The following is a 16,205-nucleotide window of genomic DNA, read 5'->3' as shown; positions in this document are numbered from 1 at the left end:
GCAAGCATCCGCAACTACGAGAAAAGTATTAAGATAAAATCTAGCCATAGCATTAAACATATGGATCCAAATCAGTCCCTTACGAAGTAGCGCATAAACTAGGGTTTAAGCTTCTGTCACTCTAGCAACCCATCATCTAATAACTACTCCACAATGCATTCCCTTAGGCCCAAGATGGTGAAGTGCCATGTAGTCGACGTTCACATGACACCACTAAGGGAATCACAACATACATATCATCAAAATATCGAACACATATCAAATTCACATGATTACTTGCAACGTGACTTCTCCTGTGACCACAAGAACAAAAGTAAGTAATCACAAAAGATATTCATGCTCAAGATAAGAGGGGTATTAAATAGCATGATGGATCTGAACATATAACCTTCCACCAAATAAACCATATAGTAATCAACTACAAGATGTAATCAACACTACTAGTCACCCACAGATACCAATCTGAGGTTTCAGTACAAAGATTGAACACAAGAGATGAACTAGGGTTTGAGATGAGATGGCGTTGTTTAAGATGTTGTGAAGATTGGCCTCCCAAAGATGAGAGGGCTGTTGGTGATGATGATGGCTTCGATTTCCCCCTCCGGGAGGGAAGTTCCCCCGGCAAAATCGCTCCGCTGGAGAGCAAAAGTGATCTTGCCCAAGTTTCACCTTGAGACGGCGGCGCTCCGTCCCCAAAGTCCTCTCTTTCTTTTTTTCAAAAGACCTTATATACCAGAAGATCGGCACCGGAGGTGGGCTGGGTTGCCCACCACCCACCAGGGCGCGCCCTGCTGTCTTGTGGGCACCATGTAGCCCCCCTCTGGTGGTTATTTGCTCCAGTCTTTTTTATATATTCTAAAATAATTCTCCGTAAAAATTTCATATCATTTGGAGATGTATAGAATAGGTATCTCTAGCGTAGCTTTTTCAGGTCTAGAATTCCAGCTGCCGGTAATCTCCCTCTTTGTGTAAACCTTGCATATTATGAGAGAAAAGGCATTAGAATGACTCCATAAAGCATTATTATGCATGAAAACATTATAAATAATAGTAGGAAAATATGATTCAAAATGGACGTATCAGCAATATTGGGTTTGAATCAATTACATGCATGAACATATGTCAAGAGCCACTTGAATTCTTGAGAGGAGGATCCCATGCTAACATACTACATCATGATCATTTTAATGCATGTTGACACGCAAGATAACATATTATCCACTCCTAGCTACTTAAGAATGGCATGAGCAACTACAAACTCTAATCATCATCGTACACATGTTTACTCGTACTGGACTGAATCAGGACTACTAAGGTAAACATATTTACAAAAACTAAAACAAGTAGAGTTTGTACCAGCTTTCTTCACCACAGTCACTTCATCAAATCATCGTCCTTATTGCCTTTCACTTTCATGACCGAATGACATGGAAAATATAACATAGTGCAAGTGTGTCATGGACTTAACTAAAATCTGCAAACACTATATACACATGAGAAGACAAGAAGATATGTGGTCTTTCATTAGATCAACAACAAAGCACATAATTAAGAGCCACTTAGGAATTCTTTGTGGAGTCTTCTCCTTACTATGACTCAAGGAAGGAAATTCAGAGAAACGCACTAAAATATTTTTGGAGTTTTTAGTTTTTCTAAAGAAAGCAAAAAAATGAAGAAAAAGAGAAAACTATTTACACCCATGAACTCTAAACAAGCGACAAAAGAAGAAACAAGAAATATTTTTGGGTTTTCTTTTAATACAATGAACTAGCAACCAGAAAGTAAATCAAAAGAAGCGAGAAATATTTTCAGTTTTTTTTTAAGTTTTACCAAACACATAGAAGAAAGCAAATAAAAGCGAACATGGATATACCAAGAAATCGGTGAACACCGACAAGTGTCATGAATGTGATAATATGAATGAAATTTTGGTGAGAATACGCACTCCCCCAAGCTTAGGCTTTTGGCCTAACTTGCTTAATGTCATTGATGCTATGGATAGAACTCATGATGGTAACTGTGACTGCCATTCGGTGCATCAGCCGCTGCATGATGAGTGGTTACCTTCATTGTCTGTTGCATCCTGGCTTCCTCCAGTGTGACATAGTATCTCCCTTTGGTCTGATAATCAAATAAAGCAGAAGCAGGCAGGGTAATAGAAACAACATTGTACATATCAAAGATTAGCATGTATCAATACTCATCCATCTCATGCGCAATAAACTTATGACGAAGCATAGCCTTAAAACTAGAAAAGTAGTAGGAAACTCATAAATCATTGTCTCTCATAAGCATGCCAAGATGGGCAGCTATACGAGAAGCATAAATTCCTCCATAAAGATCACCATCACCAGCATTCCTTCCTAGGCGACGTGCAACCATGTCACCCATATTAAAAGTTTTATCACCATGTCAGGCACAACTAAGGATGCTTAGATCAAGAGCACAAGTGGCACTTGGATCATGTTTACCAATTAAACATCTTCCTATAAAGAGAGCGAAGTAATGAACGACAGGAAAATGCGAACTCCCAATTCTACCTTGAGTTACCCTCTAGTTTACCCATGGCAAATAATCCTAAGAAATACCTCATAATCTCTTTGATGAGGCTCATCAAAGGAACCCAAAAATAGTATTTTGCAGGCATGGAAAAACTCAGTATAGGAAACACTCACAACAAAAAAATTGTAGAAAAATCCTTCTTCAATCCTGCAACCACCAACACATTTACTAATAACTTCGATCGTCGCCGTCGCTGGAGAGGAGAAGAAATGGTCTCCACTAAGCCAAGATCCAAGAGAAATCCATAACAACAAAGCTGCATTGTGAGCCTCTGAACAGGCGCCACCGTGGATGGAGCCGCACTTGTTGTTGAGAAACATAGTAGAAAATAAAAAAATCGCCCTACGTTCACCCAGGAACAATATGAAGATGCATTAACAGTTTGGATTCGATCGTTACCTACTCCGAGTTGCAGAAGAAGAAGACGAGACGGTGTAGATCATACTTGGAGTCCTCGAACCTTAGATGAACGATCCCGCGAACTGCCCACAAACAGTCCCTCGAACGGAAGACCGAAAGCACGGCCTCTCTATGAGTTGCAAGCGTACAGTCTTCACGATCCGGCGGCGCTTTGCCGTCCAGAGCTAATCGTCACCAGAGAATTAGAGAGGGGAGATTAGAAACACATTGGGCATCTAATTATGAGGATTAGAGGATCTAAGTCAAGCTCTAATTGATCAACTAGGACCAACTAGAACTAGAACTAGAACTAGAGAAGTCTCCAAAACTTGTGTACAGAAAAGGTGCAAAAGCCTCTAATATATATATAGGTTAGAGGGGAGAAGAGGGGGCGCCACAAGTAGGGGAAGGACACTCCTCCTTGTGCCGGCTAAGGGGGGAAGGGGATGTCCTTACCCCACCCCAATTTGGCCTCCCCTAGAGGGAAAGCAGGGAGCTTCCCCTCTTGGGCCCTTGTGGCCCAAGTTGCCTTCCACCTCTTGGGTGTTTAAGGCCCGTTGATATTTAATAAATTATAAAAGCCTCCTAACAATTACTAGAGCCTATTATTAATAACTTAACATATGTGGAAACATTTTCCACATATATATTATTTATTGGTAATACCTGGTTTTGCCCGATAAACTCTGAAACCCTTTCGGTGACCCCGAAATGCTTCCAGTTCCACTCGAAACTATATCAAATATTAATGAAACTATTTAACAAATAAATCCTTGTCATTCTCGTGCTACTAGCACTCAGCAAATCATGAATACCTTAAGCTTGTAACCTTGTAGGTTCGGTAAAACATAGACATGAATAAAACTCCTTTTTTCAATGACCAATAGCGGAACCGTGGACGACCATATCGATCCCTATGAGTACACGAATAACATTCGAGTGAATCATTGGTTATCATGTGCTATTTCCTTTGCTTTGCAATACTTTACAAAACCCAAGGTGAGATGTATCGATATCCTCTTGAGTCATACACATGCTCATTATACCGTTCTCCTTGTTACCGGTTTTATTCTTCTTTCTCATTAAAATGTTCCAGCATCCCCATGACATATCACCTATGTATGTCCAGACAATGATGGATGTCATCACACCGAGAGGGCCCTAAGAATATCTCCTCATCATCGGAGAAGTAAATTCCACTCTTGAGCTATCTAGTCCCTTGTCAAACTTTCCAATGAACAGATGATGTTTGAGCAACCCCAAAGCTCATCGTACGGTAAGTGACTACGATACTCTCATGGTCTAAGGAAATAAAACACATGTTAACACTCCGTGTTATAACAATTGATTTCAGACGATATTATCTCGATGTATAACAAACAAGTTTGGGTCGATTCAATATGGCCGTTCTTATAACGTCATACTTTCAATGTTGTTTTAGGACTATCATTACACTTAAAGATATCCTAATATCCAGAAAACATGATCACCAACAACACTTGATCCAGTCTTAGAGGCAAGACTAGGAACCTAATATTTACCATTTATCATTCCACACGTGCATATGAGTTTTCCACTGAATCACATATTTCAGAATCATAGCAGTTATAGCATAGAATATAAACTCTTAATTATGAAAACAAAAATATAGTAATACAATATTATTGCCTCTAGGGCATATTTTCAACACTTGTCGCTATGGATTGCCGGTTGGAACAAATCTCCACCCCTCTTGGATCATGACCCTGAAGGTCTCGAACGACAGACACCAGAATCGTCAACCATCTTCCGCTACTGAAGACACTCTTGGTGCATCATCACTCGGATAAGACCATCGCTGCAACACCAACCACCTCCAACACAAACACTTTCGGCACTGCAATGGTGATGGAGGAACCGCTGACGCGACATGGAGAGAGCCGAAGAAATGAGACCCTCAGCAAGACCTTCACCACCGTCTTGAAGGTCTTGCCTAGACACAAATCCACGACTCCTTGACACCGTTGTAGAACGCCGTCGAGGCGATGGCCCAAAAACATTTATTGCGATGATGACACTAGCACCAACCAAGACCGTCAGCTGACAAACTAGTCCTATGTAACACCCCGGATGTACCTTACCCAATATGTATTCCAACTCTTGCCGTTTCCGGCTTTAAGTTATTTTATTTTCTCGGGTTCGGGTTTTTGTCTCCGTGTATTGTTGCCATTGTCATGCATCCCATATCATGTCATCATGTGCATTGCATTTGCATATGTGTTTATCTCATGCATTCGAGCATTTTCCCCGTTGTCCATTTTGCATTCCGGCGCTCCGTTCTCCTCCGGTGGTCATTTCTACCTTTCTTTCGTGTGTGGGGATTAAACATTTCCGGATTGGACCAAGACTTGCCAAGTAGTCTTGGTTTACTACCGGTAGACCGCCTGTCAAGTTTCGTACCATTTGGACTTCGTTTGATACTCCAACGGTCAACCGAGGGACCGAAAAGGCCTCGTGTGTGTTGCAGACCAACACCCCTCCAATTTGGCCCAAAACCCACCTAAACCCTCTCCATCGTCTAGAGCGTTCGATCACGATCGCGTGGCCGAAAACCGCACCTCATTTGGACTCTCCTAGCTCCTCCTATGCCTATATATAGCCCCCCTTCTGAAATTTTAGGTTCTTCCCTCTCCGAAACCCTAAAAAAACCTCATCCACCGCCGCCGGACATGTCTAGATCCCGCCGGACATCTTCCTGCCGCTGTCAGCAGCCGATGCGCGCCTGACGCGTGGCCTCGCCACCGCGCCCCGCCGCGGCCCGCTCGGGCTCGCCACCGGCCCCGGCGGCCCGCCTTCGCCGCCACTCGCCCGAGCCGGCGCCTCCCTCACCGCGCCGCCCGCGTCGGCTACCGCCTCCGCCGTGACGCTCCTCGCCGCCGGCGCCGACCCCGCCGACCGCCGCACGCCGCCGCCGTAACCTCCCTCGCCGGCGTTCCGTCGCGCCTCCTCCTTCTCTGGCAAGGCCACGCCGCCACCACCCGAAGCCGGCGACCGCCGCCGCCGACCGCGCCCCGGCGAGCCCCTCCTCTTCTCGGCAAGTCCAGCGACGTCTCCGGCGAGCTCCAAGAAATCCGTCCATCCTCGTAAAACGTGCCAGATCTGAGATCTAAAATCTCGAGGGTTGACTTTTTGCCCGAAACCCTAGTTCATGTTGCCCTGTTCATCGTGCTATAACTTTGCATCCGTAGCTCCGTTTTGGGCATATAGCATGTCAAATTGTTCGCCTCAGAGAGCACATCATTTCATTCCATTGCATCATTTTCATTTGAGTTCATCTTGATGCCCAAAATGCTATTAGAAGATGGCTATTTGAGATAATTGTCAGATCTGCTGCTCCATTTAGATATTTGTCATTTTTGCCATGATTATTGTGTGCATGATATGCCCATGAGCTCTACATATGTTTTGTTAAGGGTTTTGCCATCTTTCCAGAGGTGCAACCCATGTATTTTTGTGATGTGTGTGGTGACTAGCACAAGCTTGCAGAGTGAGGCACTTGGTAATGTTGATTTCAGGGACTTAGCATTTCCACTAAGTCCTTGACCTGTTTATCTCATGTTGCCATATGTTCATGTTGTTTCTGAGTGATCCGTGCCTCTTTTGAGGATGATCATTAAGGATGTTTTGTTAATATTGTAGTGCTCTATCCATCCATGTCTTTGTTTGGAATTATGGAGCACCCTAGCTTGAGTCAATCGAGTTCGACTTTTGCTACTTCGCGAATCTGGGCAGATTGTCTACTTGTTAGCGATTTTGCCGAGGATGTTGTAGTTGATCCGTGCATGCTATGCTATTGTTCTTGCCATGTCTAGCTTGCATTTTGTGTATTCTTGATGGGTGTATGCTTAGCTTGTCATGACTCGCTCCGTAGTGAGTGCATCGAGCTCGTAAACATGCCTACTTGATATCTGTTTTCAGCATGCTCCAGTTTTCACCAAGTCGGAGAACTGATTATCTTTTTGCCATGTTCACATGCTTGCAATTGTATTTTATGATCCCTTTTGGCTCAAGGTCACTAAGGGACTTTTGTTAAGATCTTTGAGTAGCTCCATGCCATGCTTTACCTTGCCATGTTCAGGTCCTATAGCATATAGTTTTTCATGCTCCGAAAAGTGCTACCTGATCTGAAATTCCAGACAAGTGTTAATTTCACTAAGTCTGAAATCTGTTTACCATATGCATTTTTGGCATGCTTGTTTGAACCTGTTAATGGATGAATTGGCCGTAGCTCAGTGCTAGACTTTTGTTAAGCATATTGAATGCATCCTTGCCATGTATTTTTATGTCATGTTTGAGTGCTGTAGCTTGTTCATCTCGTTCATTTAGATGGCTACTTGCTGTAAATCGTAGAACGTGGTCATATTTGAATTGCTTGCCATTTCCAAACCGTAACTCCGATTCCGGCGTTCTTTATATCATTTTCAAGCGATTTCATCTCATCTTTCCAGTGGAACACTTGGATTTCCATGTTGAGGCCAGGTTCATGCATTCCTTGTCAAATCTTGCATATGCATCCCGCATCGCATCCCGCTTAGCATACCATGTTTGCATCATATTGTTTGATCCTTGCACGTGGTTGATTGTGCCCTTGTTGCTTGTTTGTCTTGTTTGGTTAGAGCCGGGAGATGAGTTCGCTAACGAGGAGCCTGTTGAGTTTGTTTTCGAGGATCCAGCCAACTCTAACAACTTTGCAGGCAAGATGATCATACCATCGAAATCACCACTATCTTTGCTATGCTAGATTGCTCGCTCTTTTGCTATGCCAATGCTACGATGCCTACCACTTGCTTTCAAGCCTCCCAAATTGCCATGTCAAACCTCTAACCCACCATCTCCTAGCAAATCATTGATTGGCTATGTTACCGCTTTGCTCAGCCCCTCTTATAGCGTTGCTAGTTGCAGGTGAAGATTGGAGACCGTTCCTTGTTGGAACATTTATTTACTTGTTGGGATATCATTATATTATCTTGTAATCTTAATGCATCTATATACTTGGTAAAGGGTGGAAGGCTCAGCCTCTCGCCTAGTGTTTTGTTCCACTCTTGCCGCCCTAGTTTTCCGTCATATCGGTGTTATGTTCCCGGAGTTTGCGTTCCTTACGCGGTTGGGTTATAATGGGAACCCCTTGATAGTTCGCCTTGTTTAAAGCTTTTCCAGCAATGCCCAACCTTGGTTTTACCATTTGCCACCTAGCCTCTTTTCTCCTTGGGTTTCCGGAGCCCGAGGGTCATCTTATTTTAAACCCCCCCGGGCCAGTGCTCCTCCGAGTGTTGGTCCACCTGTCAGCTACAGGTGGCCACCAGGGGCAACTCTGGGCTGGCCTACCCGTACCTAAGACAATCTGGGTGTGCCCTGAGAAAGAGATATGTGCAGCTCCTATCGGGATTTGTCGGCACATTCGGGCGGTGTTGCTGGTCTTGTTTTAACCTGTCGAAGTGTCTTGAAGAACCGAGGTACCGAGTCTGATCGGAGCGTCTCGGGAGGAGGTCTATTCCTTCGTTGACCGTGAGAACTTGTCATGGGCTAAGTTGGGACTCCCCTGCAGGGATTTGAACTTTCGAAAGTCGTGCCCGCGGTTATGGGCAGATGGGAATTTGTTAATGTCCGGTTGTAGATAACTTGAACCTTAACTTAACTAAAATGAATCAACTGAGTGTGTTACCGTGATGGCCTCTTCACGGCGGAGTCTGGGAAGTGGACACGATGTTGGAGTAATGTTTGCGCAGGTTGCTCTCTAGTTTCTCGCTCGCGCTTTGCCTCCTCTTCTCGCTCTCTTTTGCGAACAGGATAGCCACCATATTTGCTAGTCGCTTGCTGCAGCTCCACATATTTACCTTGCCTTACCTATGAGCTTAAATAGTCTTGATCGCGAGGGTGCGAGATTGCTGAGTCCCTGTGGCTCACAGATTACTATTACACCAGATGCAGGGTCTGATGATTCCGCTCCAGATGACGCGCTTGAGCTCAAGTGGGAGTTCGACGAGGACTCTCAGCGATAGTATGTGTCTTTCCCTGATGATTAGTAGTGGTGCCTAGTTGGGGGTGATCGGGACCGTGTCGCATGTTGGGTTATCTTTTATTTTGGCGCCGTAGTCGGGCCATGAGTGTTTGGATGATGTAATGTTATTTATGTACTTGATTGACGTGGCGAGTGTAAGCCAACTATGTTATCTCCCCTTTTATTACATATATATTACATGGGATGTTGTGAAGATTGCCTAACTTGCGACATATGCCTTCAATGCGATTATGCCTCTAAGTCGTGCCTCGACACGTGGGAGATATAGTCGCATCGAGGGTGTTACAAGTTGGTAATCAGAGCCTTCCCCGACCTTAGGAGCCCCATTGTTTGATCGCTTTTAGCGGCCAAGTTGTGTCTAGAAAAATGTTTTGAGTCATTTAGGAATTATATATCGGAGAGTTTAGGAATTCTTTTTACTTCCCAGTCTCCTCATCGCTCTGGTAAGGCATCCTGACGTAGAGTTTTGACTCTTCTCTTCTCAAATTTCACTAAAAAAATTAGGATCACGCGGGTATCTTGGAATCGTTCCGATGGTTTTATGACGAGAACATTGTCTTGGTGCCTCCTGTCAGGGGTTTTGTGGAAGTGTCCCGCGGAGTTGAGCTCTGAGGTGTTGTCGTCATAATTTTGTCGTTGCAGTTCTGGAATACCTGAGTTTAGTACGCCGACATTGAAAATCTCTTTTATGCAGTTCTTTGGTGAGATAACCTCGACGCCACCCAGTACTGGGGCGGGAGTTCGGGAGTATCGCCATAACTTGTATAACGGATGCTTTTCAAAGGTTGAGGTAGATGGTTTCCGAAGTTTTTCTCGGTTATGTGTTGAAGGATGGATACAGCTGGATGTAGGATTTGCTGGATTTGGGTGAGATATTATGCTTCCCCTGTATCCCCAACACCTGATTGCATAACCGGAAAGGTTCGGGAGTTTCATAGGTGGGAATTCTAGTAGCTCTAGTTCTTATTCCACGGATATTTGGTTTGAGATTGAGATTTCTTACCAAGTATTCGTTCTTGATTCGTACCTTGTTGATTTATTTCTCTACCTAAATTCTACGTGGCTTCTCAATTTATGGATATGTGACCATTTCAAGAGGAATGCATTCGTTCATTTTGTTCGGATGTGAAGACTATATGTTGCAATTTTCATTCTGTTGGATTCAGCTTCATTTTATCTGTCTATGTGCTAACGATGGTCAACCTCTTCAAGATGGCTCCCGCTAAGAGCACCAATCAGAATCAGAATCAAGATCCGCCACCACCTCCACCTCCTCCGGAGGCATGGAAAGCTGTGATGGCCGCAACCAACGCAAACACACAGTTGATCATGCAAATTCTCCAAGAGCGCAATCAAGGCAACCAAGGGAATCAAGGCAACAATCAGAATCACTTTGCTACACTCAACCAGTTCCTTGCTAACGGGCCAAAGACTTTCGGCAATTGTGTTGAGGCAACCGATGCTGATGATTGGCTTGTGGATCTGTGCAAGCATTTCGAGTGCAGTAACGTCCGGCCTGAGGACTTTGTCAAGTTCGCTTCCTTCCAACTCAAAGATCAAGCTGCAGAATGGTTCCAGCAGTACAAGGACTCCAGAGGTGGACGTGTAATTACCTGGGACGAATTCCGTCAAGATTTCAGAGCTCATCATATCCCTCAGAGCGTGGTTGAAAGCAAGCGTGAGGAATTACGCAACCTGAAGCAAGGCTCTTTGTCTGTCTATGACTACAACAAGTTGTTTCAGAAGCTCGCCCGCTTTGCTAAGCAGGACGTCCCTGATGAGAAGAGCATGATATACCAGTTCAGGGGTGGCCTCAGAGAAGAAATTCAGCTAGCTCTTGTTCTCTTTGAGCCCTTGAGGTACGATGAGTTCTACAACATGGCATTGAAGCAAGAGGCCGCTCAACTGAGGTGTGATGCGTCCAAGAAGCGAGTCAGAGATGCTACTCCTTCAGCTACAATATTTGTCAATGTGCTAATGGTGGTCAACCTCTTCAGGATGGCTCCTCCAACGCGCACGACTCTGAATCCTGATCCGCCACCACCTCCACCTCCTCCGGAGGCATGGCAAGCTGTGATGGCCGCAACCAATGCAAACACACAACTGATCATGCAAATTCTTCAAGAGCGCAATCAAGGCAGTCAAGGGAATCAAGGCAGCAATCAGAGTCACTTTGCTACAGTCAACCAGTTCCTTGCTAACGGGCCAAAGACTTTCAGCAATTGTGTTGAGGCAACCGATGCTGACGATTGGCTTGTGGATCTGTGTAAGCATTTCGAGTGCAGTAACGTCAGACCTGAGGACTTTGTTAAGTTCGCTTCCTTCCAACTCAAAGATCAAGCTGCAGAATGGTTCGAGTAGTACAAGGACTCTAGAGGTGGACATGTTATCACTTGGGATGATTTCCGTCGAGATTTCCGAGCTCATCATATTCCACAGAGCGTGGTTGAAAGCAAGCGTGAGGAATTCCGCAATCTGAAGCAAGGCTCTTTGTCTGTCTATGACTACAACAAGTTGTTCCAGAAGCTTGCCCGCTTTGCCAAGCAGGACGTCCCTGATGAGAAGAGCATGATATACCGGTTCAGGGGTGGTCTCAGAGAAGATATTCAGCTCGCTCTTGTCCTCTTTGAGCCCTTGAGATACGATGAGTTCTACAACATGGCACTGAAGCAAGAGGCTGCTCAGTTGAGGTGTGATGCTTCCAAGAAGCGAGTCAGAGATGTTACTCCTTCTTCCTCTACTCAAGTGGCCAAGCAGCAGAAGTATTGGCTTCCTCCTCCTCCGTTCCGTCAGCCGTATCAGCAGAAGAGCAAAGGTGGCAGTGGATCTTCCCACCCACCCAACCCTGGCTTTCAGAACAAGACTTCGTCTCAAGCTCCAAGATCGAGTGCTCCATATCACCGTCCGCTTTCAGAGATCACGTGCAACAAGTGCCAACAAAAGGGTCACTATGCCAACAAGTGTCTCAATCAGAGGCGCCTTCCTCCTCCTCCTCCTGTGAGATCGGCAAGTACAGCTATGGTCAAGCATAACACCAAGCATGCCAAGGTCAACTTGATGAATGCAGCTCAGGCAGAGGATTCGTCAGATGTCATCATGGGTAACCTTCTTGTTAACGATGTTCCTGCAAAAGTAAGTTCTTTTTGACACGGGTGCATCGCATTGTTTCATCTCGAGACCGTTTTCATCTAAGCATGGTTTGGCTTTGCAAATTTTTCCTAGTCCATTAGCAGTTGTCTCTCCCGGTAGGCGCATGCATGCTAACTCCATTGCTCCGGATGTTACTATCACTTTGGGAGACTACAAGTTTCTATCTTCTCCTACGGTTCTTGGTGACTCGAATATTGATCTTATTCTCGGAATGGATTGGCTTTCTAAGCACAAGGCGCATCTTGATTGTGCTGCCAGGCAGATTCAATTGACTCATTCGTCTGAGGATGTAATTGTCTTTGCCGCTCGGGATAATACCATCCGTCTGTTTTCTCTCAATGAGAAGGGTGAACTGGATGCCATCTCGCAAATTCCAGTCGTTTGCGAATATCAAGACGTCTTTCCAGAAGAGCTTCCAGGAATGCCGCCGCACCGGCCTGTTGAATTCGTTATTGATCTTGAGCCCGGCATGGAACCAGTGTGCAAGCGTCCTTACAAGCTCGGACCTGAAGAGTTGAAGGAGCTGAAGAAGCAACTCGATATTCAAGAAAGAATGGGTCTCATCCGGCCTAGTTCTTCTCCGTGGGGTTGTGGTGTTCTTTTTGTGAAGAAGAAGGATGGAACGGACCGACTTTGTGTTGATTACCGTCCATTGAACAAGAAGACCATCAAGAATAAATACCCACTTCCCAACATCAACGAGCTGTTCGAACAACTCAAAGGTGCCCAAGTATTCTCCAAGCTTGATCTCTGTATGGGTTATCATCAGATTCGAATCCGTGAGCAAGATATTCCCAAGACGGCTTTCAGAACAAGCTATGGTTCATATGAATACACTGTCATGTCTTTTGGCCTTGTCAACGCTCCTCCGACTTTCTCTCGCATGATGAACTTCATCTTCAACGCCTGCACCAATGACTTCGTTTTGGTCTATCTCGACGACATTCGGGTTTTCTCGAAGAACAAGGAAGATCATGCCAAGCACTTGCGTTTGGTACTCGATAAGTTGAGGGAACACAAGTTCTACGCCAAGTTCTCCAAGTGCGAATTTTGGCTCGATGAGGTTCTTTATCTTGGTCATATCATCTCTGCCAAGGGCATTGCTGTGAATCCTGAGAAGGTGTCTGCAATTGTGTATTGGGAACCTCCTCAGAACGTGAAGCAACTCCGTAGCTTCCTCGGTCTCGCAAGCTACTGCCGAAGATTCGTTGAAAACTTTTCTAAGATCGCGAAGCCTCTCTCAAATCTTCTCCAGAAGCACGTCAAGTACGTTTGGTCTCCGGAGTGTGACTTTGCTTTCAACACTTTGAAAGAGAAATTGATAACTGCTCCAGTTCTGACTCCGCCTGATGAATCCAAGCCGTACGAGGTCTTTTTTGATGCCTCTCTCCAAGGTCTTGGCGTAGTGTTGATGCAAGAGAAGAAAGTTGTTGCTTATACCTCTCGCCAGTTGAAGCCTAATGAAAATAACTACCCCACTCATGATCTCGAGTTGGCGGCAGTTGTGCATGCTCTTTTGACTTGGAGACATCTCTTATTGGGAAGAAAAGTGGACATTTTCACTAATCACAAGAGTCTCAAGTACATCTTCACTCAGCCTAATCTCAACCTCAAGCAAACTCGATGGGTCAAAATGATTCAAGAGTATAATCCGAGTATCGAGTATACTCCAGGCAAGGCCAATGTGATTGCTGACGCATTGAGCAGGAAAGCTTATTGCAACAGTCTGATTCTCAAGCCTTATCAACCCGAGCTTTGTGAAGCTTTCCGCAAACTTAATCTGCAAGTTGTTCCTCAAGGTTTCCTCGCCAACCTTCAAGTCTCTCCTACCTTGGAAGACCATATTCGCCAAGCTCAGTTTCTTGATGCTATGGTGAAAAAGGTGAAGATTGGGATTGCCAAGAGTCAACCCAAGTACAAGTGCTACCGCCTTGATGACAAGGATACTCTCTTCTTCGAGGATCATATTGTTGTACCCAAAGGTGACCTCCATAAAGTGATCATGAACGAGCCTCACAATTCTCTCCTCTCCATCCACCCTGGGAGCACGAAGATGTATCAGGACCTCAAGCAGGCTTATTGGTGGACTCAAATGAAGCGCGAGATTGCTCAATTCGTGAATGAGTGTGATGTCTGCAGAAGAGTGAAGGCAGAACACCAAAGGTCAGCTGGTCTCCTCCAACCTCTTGCCATTCCAGAATGGAAGTTTGACCATATTGAGATGGACTTCGTGACTGGGTTTCCAAAGTACAAGCGTGGCAATGATGCTATATTCGTTGTCATCGACAAACTCACCAAAGTGGCTCACTTTCTGCCTATCAAAGAGTCAATCACTGCAGCTCAATTGGCGGAACTCTATACCTCTCGGATTGTCTCTCTGCACGGTATTCCACAAGTGATCTCTTCAGACCGTGGCAGCATCTTTACCTCCAAGTTTTGGGATTCTTTTCAGAAGGCCATGGGCACCAACATCCGCTTCAGCACAGCTTTCCATCCTCAAACTAGCGGTCAAGTCGAGTGTGTCAACCAGATTCTTGAAGATATGCTTAGAGTTTGTGTGATCTCCTTCGGCATGAAGTGGGAGGATTGTCTTCCTTATGCTGAATTCTCCTACAACAACAGTTTTCAAGCAAGTTCGGGCAAGGCCCCTTTTGAAATTCTGTATGGCAGGAAGTGTCGTACCCCTCTCAACTGGTCTGAAACCGGTGAACGTCAGCTTTTGGGAAATGACTTAATCACAGAGGCAGAGGAAATGTGCAAAGTCATTCGAGATAACCTCAAAGCAGCCCAATCCCGCCAGAAGAGCTACTATGACAGTAAGCACCGTGATTTGGCTTTCGAGATCGAAGATCATGTTTACCTCCGCGTCTCTCCTATGAAAGGTACTCGTCGCTTCGGTATCAAAGGGAAGCATGCCCCCAGATACGTGGGACCTTTCAAGATTGTCAGCAAGAGAGGCGATCTTGCCTATCAACTCGAGCTTCCTTCAAACTTTGCAAATGTTCATGATGTGTTCCATGTCTCTCAGCTCCGAAAGTGCTTCAAGACTCCTGACCGCACCATCAACTTCGAGGACATTGAGCTCCAAGAAGATCTCTCCTATCGTGAGCACCCCGTTGCTATTCTTGAAGAGACTGAACGCAAGACTCGCAACAAGTCAATCAAATTCCTCAAAGTCAAGTGGCCACACCATTCCGACCGTGAAGCTACTTGGGAACGCGATGATCACCTCCGTTCTGAGTACCCGGCGTTCTTTCAGTCCTAGATCTCGGGACGAGATCCTTTCGTAGTGGTGGAGTGTTGTAACACCCCGGATGTACCTTACCCAATATGTATTCCAACTCTTGCCGTTTTCGGCTTTAAATTATTTTATTTTCTCGGGTTTGGGTTTTTGTCTCCGTGTATTGTTGCCGTTGTCATGCATCTCATATCATGTCATCATGTGCATTGCATTTGCATATGTGTTTATCTCATGCATTCGAGCATTTTCCCCGTTGTCCGTTTTGCATTTCGGCGCTCCGTTCTCCTCCGGTGGTCATTTCTACCTTTCTTTCATGTGTGGGGATTAAACATTTCCGGATTGGACCAAGACTTGCCAAGCGGCCTTGGTTTACTACCGGTAGACCGCCTGTCAAGTTTCGTACCATTTGGACTTCGTTTGATACTCCAACGGTCAACCGAGGGACCGAAAAGGCCTCGTGTGTGTTGCAGCCCAACACCCCTCCAATTTGGCCCAAAACCCACCTAAACCCTCTCCATCATCTAGAGCATTCGATCATGATCGCGTGGCCGAAAACCGCACCTCATTTGGACTCTCCTAGCTCCTCCTATGCCTATATATAGCCCCCCTTCCGAAATTCTAGGTTCTTCCCTCTCCGAAACCCTAAAAAAACCTCATCCACCGCCGCCGGACATGTCCAGATCCCGCCGGACATCTTCCCGCCGCCGTCCGCAGCCGATGCGCGCCTGACGCGTGGCCTCGCCACCGCGGCCCGCCTTCGCCGCCACTCGCCCGAGTCGGCGCCTCACTCGCCGC

This window comes from Triticum dicoccoides, chromosome 7A (genome assembly GCF_002162155.2).
Source record: "Triticum dicoccoides isolate Atlit2015 ecotype Zavitan chromosome 7A, WEW_v2.0, whole genome shotgun sequence".
NCBI classification, from domain to species: Eukaryota; Viridiplantae; Streptophyta; class Magnoliopsida; order Poales; family Poaceae; genus Triticum; species Triticum dicoccoides.
This window is presented reverse-complemented; position numbering follows the sequence as displayed.